We start from the raw sequence: 5799 nt of genomic DNA on the forward strand, positions 1-5799 counted from the left end.
AATCCCATATAAGTGAAAAATGTTATCAGTAATTTATAACCTTTTAGAGACAAAGGTCTTATAATAAAACCAAAGTCAGCCAATATTAAGAAAAGTATCTGTATCCCTGGCCGGCATGGCTTGGTTGGTTGAATCATCACTGGGTACCCAAATGTCACCAGTTCGATTTCCTGTTCAGGGCACATGCCTAGTTATGAGTTCAATCCCTTGTTGAGGCACATATTGGAGGCAGATGATTAGTGTTATTTCTCTTTCATATCTCTCTCTTTCTCTCTGTCTGCCCCTCTCTCTCAAATGAAAAGAAAATAAACCTTTAAAAAATGTATTTATAGATCTGATCACATATAAATTTAAAACTTTATGTGGTAAAAATAAAAAAAACAAACACAAAATTCAAGCTTAAAGGTATGACAGAAAGAAAAAATATTTCAATATATAAAAAAACAAATACTTGCCATCATAATATGTAAATAATTTATAAAATGTATAAATACACGTGAAAAATAAACACATCAAGAAGAAAATGCCAAGAACATTAAAATTCATATCCAAACAGCTGAAATATAAAATGTAAGTAAATAAATAAATTTAAGTGTCATTAATATTCAAATAAATGTAAAATAAAACACAATAAAATCAAAGTTGACAAAGATTAAAATAAATAATGATGTAAATATTAGCCAGCATATGTGGAGGTGAAAAGATTTATATACTGTTGGTATACCAGAGGGCCTTTTCATAATGTGTATCAAAAGTCACCTTAAAATTTTTTTACTTTTAATAATTTTTATTTTAAAATTACATTTTAAGTTTGGCTTTTATTTCATAATCATAAACTGAACTCTACAATATAGCTACAATTATAAGGGGTAAGGAAAACATGGAACCTGCCCTGGCTGGTGCAACTCAGTGGATTGAGTGTGGGCCTGTGAACCAAAAGGTCACTTGTTCAATTCCCAATCAGGGCACATACCTGGGTTACAGGCCAGGTCCCCAGTAGGGGGTGCATGAGAGGCAACCACACATTGATGTTTCTCTCCCTCTTTTTCTCCTTCCCTACCTCTCTCTCTAAAAATACATAATAAAATCTTAAAAAACAAGAAAGAAAACATGGAACCCAATGAACTGAGGTGAGAGCATGAAGATTATAGAACATTCCAAACCAAGGGAGGTGAAGGGGTGCTCTCCTGAGCTATAGAAGGAATGGTCTAGTGTTTAAGATAAAGCACAAGTCACATTAGAGTTTCCAATCAGTGTGGTGATCTTCTTGCTGCTCTTGCCATTCCTGGACCCATAGTGCTCCATGGCTGTCAGAACATCCATGTCGTCTTTCACCTGGCTGAAAACCACATGCTTGCCATCCAACCACTCAGTGCAGATGAAAAACTGAGAACTGTTTGTGTTGGGTGCAGCACTTGCCATAGTGCTGGACAAGATGCCAGTGCTGGACAAGATGCCAGGACCCACATACTTCAGGATAAAATTCCCATCACCAAATTTCTCTCGAGAGATGGGCTTACTGCCTGTGCCATTGTGATGTGTGAAGTCACCATCCTGGCACATAAATCCTGGAATAACCTGTGAAAGCAGGAACCTTTATAACCAAATCCTTGCTCCCCAGGTCTCAGAGCATGCAAGTTTCCTGCTGTCTTTGGAACTTCTTCTGCAAACAGCTCAAAGGAAATACAGCCTGTTGAGGAAGATGGGGTTGCAGCTGGATTGGGGTGCCATTTACCAGCTCATGCTCCTGACTCACTGCTGTTCACTCTGGCACAGGAACAAGTCAGTCAAGAAGCTGTGCCACAGCCATGGCTTTTAAAGATACTGAAAATACACCTGTGGAGCTAGAGGTGGCAATTTACCTACTTACAATCACTCTAACCAGCCACAATGTAAAGTCTTTGGAGAAGGTGTGTGCTGACTTGATCAGAGGTGCAAAGGACAAGAATCTCAAAGTGAAAGGACCAGTTCAGATGCCTACCAAGACTCTGAGAATCACTACAAGAAAAACTCCCTGTGGGGTGAGTTCTAAGACCTGAGATCAAATTCAGATGAGGATTCACAAGTCATTTGTTGACTTGCTCAGCCCTTCTGAGATTGTTGAGCAGATTTCTTCCATTAGTATCAAGCCAGGAGTCAAGTTTGAAGTCACCATTGCAGATGCTTAAGTCAACCTTTTAAATAAATTCACTATCAGTTGTAAATAAATAACAGTTGACATACAATGTTATATTAGTTTCAGGTGTAAAACCCAGTGATTAGACATTATAAAACTACTAAGTGATCATGCTGATAAATGTCATATCCATCTGACACTATACATACTCATTACAATATTATTGACTACATTCCCTGTGCTGTACTTTACATCCTCATGACTATTTTGTAACTACCAATTTTTATTTCTTAATCTCTTCACCTTTTTCACCCATTCCCCAAGTACTTCTCCCATGTGGCAATCTTCAAAATGTTCTCTGTATCTATTAGTCTGTTTCTGTTCTGCTTATTCATTTATTTTGTTTTTGTTTTTAAATTCAATTGTTGATAGATATATATTTTTTGCCATTTTATAATTCACATTTTTTAATTTTTTCTTCTTCTTAAAGAAGACCTTTTAATATTTCATGTGATACTGGTTTGGAGGTGATGAACTCCTTTATCTTCTTCTTGTCTGGGAAGCTCTTTGTATATACTTCAGTTTTAAATGATAGCTTTGTCAAGTAGAGTAATCTTGGTTGTGGGTTCTTGCTTTTCATCACTTTGAACATTTCTCTCCTTTACCTACTGGCCTGCAATGTTTCTGTTGTGAAATCAGCTGACAGATCTATGGGAGCTCTCTTGTAGGGAACTAATTGTTTTTGTCTTGCTGATTTTAAGAATCTCTTTTTGTCTTGAACCTTTGGCATTTTAATTATGATGTATCTTGGTGTGGGCCTCTTTGGGTTAATGTTGTTTATATCTCTCCATGCTCCCTGGATTTGTATGGCTATTTCCTTCAGTGGGTTAGGAAAGTTTTCCATCATTATTTTTCTACATAGGGTTTTAATCCCTTGCTCTCTCCTTTTTCTAGCATCACCACAATGTGAATGTTGGTATATGTGATATTGTCCCAGAGACTCCTACTATTCTCATTTTTTGGATTCCTTTCTTTATTTTGCTGTTCTCATTGGGCATTTCCTGCTTCCTTATCTTCCAAATTTCTGATTTGGCCCTCTGATTTATCTACTTCATTGTTGGTTCCCTGTAATATATTCTTTATTTCAGTTAGGGTATATTTCATTTCTCACTGGTATGTTTCTGTGTTTTCCAGTTTTGTTTTTTCTATGCCTTTGTGTGGAAGTTATCACTAGGTTTATCCATTATTCCCCTACATTTATTGAGCATCCTTATAACCAATGTATTAAACTCTACAACCTATGGAAAGTTTGTCTTCATTTGATGGTGTATTAAACTCTACAACCTATGGAAAGTTCTGTTCTTTCATTTGGGACATGTTTCTTTGTCTCCTCAATTTGGCAGCCTGCTTGTGTTTGTTTCTATGTATTAGGTATAGCTGCTACACTTCCCAGGATTGTTAGAGTGGCCTTGTATAGTAGGTATCCCGTAAGGCTCAGTGGCAGAGGTTCTCTGTTCACCCAAGCTGAACACTTCAGATGCATGCTCCCTTTACCCATGTGGGCTGCATACACTCTTCTGTTGTAACTGAGCTTCAATTTCTATTGACCTGACAATGGGAGGTATTACTCCCTAAGTCAATTGGCTTCAAAGAGTGGCTGTGACCACCATGGAGGATCAGCTGTACAACAGCCTACCCCACAAAGTAGGACTTACTTCAGTCAGGTTTCTGGGCCTATTGCCACTTAGCAACATGTGCAAAGCATGCAAAGGCCAAATGTTGATTGTGTAAAAAATTTTAGAGAAGTCTAAAGCATGATCAAAGACTGGTTGTTCATATGGGAAAGCCACTAAAAGCAGCAAGTTGGTGGGAAATGGGGTCTCAGGGGATCAGCAGGGAAAAGCAAAGAATGATAACAGGTTTATGTAGACTCAGGGTGCTTTGCTTGGCTTTGTGGAGGGAAGTCTCATCCAAGGCACAATGGCTTCTGCCAGCACCTCTGTTTCTGAGAAAGCTGCCATTCCAGCTCTCAGCCTGTTGCTAGATGAACAAGTTTATATATATTTGTCCCATGCACCTTTCACCCTGCAAGGTGCTGTCCCAGCATGGGAGCTCAAAGCATGTGATTCTAAGTTTATGTATAGACCCTTTAGGAGCTATGCCTGAGACTCCAGGAGGCCCTCCATCTCACTCAACTATACTCCCTGCTGGTTTTTACAGACATACATTATGGGGACTTTACTTCTTGGCACTGGAACACTGTGCTGGAAGGTCTGGTGTGGGGCTGGAACCCCTCCTCCACAGGGAGGATGTCCTCAGTAGGAACAACCCTCCCAATTTTTATCCTTCCACACTTGGGTGTGGTGGCAGCCCATTCCACATCTCTGGCCCTCCTACCAGTCCCATTGTGGCTTCTTCTTTATATCCTTAGTTGTGGCACTTGTGTTTAGCTAGATTTCAGGTGGCTTTGAACATGATTGTTCTGTAGTTTAGTTGTAGTATTTACGTGGTTATTATGGGAGGATTTGAGTACCACATTTACCTACAACACTACTTTGACTAAAACCCTGGAACAAGAGTCTTACTAAAGGATATGACCTAATAATTTCACTTCTAGGAATTATCCCTAGTAAATGTATAAACACATAAAAGAAAATTATTCATCACAAAATTGCATATAAAAAGAAATGTTAGAAACCATTTGAAGGTTCTTTACATGGAGTTTTGAAGAAGAAAAGTGGTGTATTTCCAAAACAATTTAATACAGAAGTTAAGAAAAAGGGGGCACCTCCTTGTTTTTCTGCATAGAAAGATGTGAAAACACATGTAAAACAGTTGCAAACAAGTATACATAATATCATCTAATTGTGGCAAGATAAAAAATTACTGTTATGTTCACTTAATTATTCAAAATATATTTACTAAGCCCCAACTATGCTCTAGCTTCTATTCTGTGATGTTGGGGGTCAAAGAGCTAGGAAAAAAGAAATATATATAGGCTCAATTTTCATAAAACTTACATTCTCATGGAACAAGACAATAAGTAAATAAGAAAGTAAATATTATATTAAATGATGACAAGTTCAAAAAAGAAAAGTATATACCAGGGAGAATAGTAAATGCTGAGAATAGGAAATTGCTGCTTAATAGAGGGAAGACTTTTCTAGGTAGAGTGAAATTTGAGCTGCATTCTGAAGAAAGTGAGGATGTAGCTGGGAAAAGACTTTTATGAAGAAAGGAACAAGAGCAAAAATTGCAGTGTGGAAGAATGTGTGGAGTAACGGAGGAAGCCAGTGTGGCTGTATCAAAATAAGCAAGGGACAGAATGGTCAGAAGTGAAGTTGATGTGGGGCCTTTTGGGAACTGAAAAAACTATTAGTTTGCTGAAGGTGAGTTGGCAATTTCATGGAGATTTCTTTGCAATGGGGTGACATTTTACTTTCAATTTTAAAAGATCCTTCTCAATACTGTGTGGAAAACAGACTTAGAAAAGAGTAGGGTACAGTATAATAACAATGATCATACAAGGGAATCATTTAGAAACCTATTATAACAATCCAAGAAAGACATGGTAGTAGCTTGGATTAAAATGATAGTACCTTATGTAGTCCACAATGGCCTGATTCAGGACATAAAGGACAGTACCAAGATTTGCTTTTAGTGATTTGCAACCACACTAATGT

General features: G+C 37.7%; 1 pseudogene; it reads right to left on the bottom strand.

Annotated features, from left to right (window-relative positions):
• Positions 1 to 1215: 1215 nt before the first annotated feature.
• LOC123824425 lies at positions 1216 to 1690 on the bottom strand (annotated as a pseudogene).
• Between the last annotated feature and the right edge of the window lie 4109 nt (positions 1691 to 5799).

The sequence above is a fragment of the Phyllostomus hastatus genome, unplaced genomic scaffold (assembly GCF_019186645.2).
Source record: "Phyllostomus hastatus isolate PE091 unplaced genomic scaffold, TTU_PhHast_1.1 phas_contig_563, whole genome shotgun sequence".
NCBI classification, from domain to species: domain Eukaryota; kingdom Metazoa; phylum Chordata; class Mammalia; order Chiroptera; family Phyllostomidae; genus Phyllostomus; species Phyllostomus hastatus.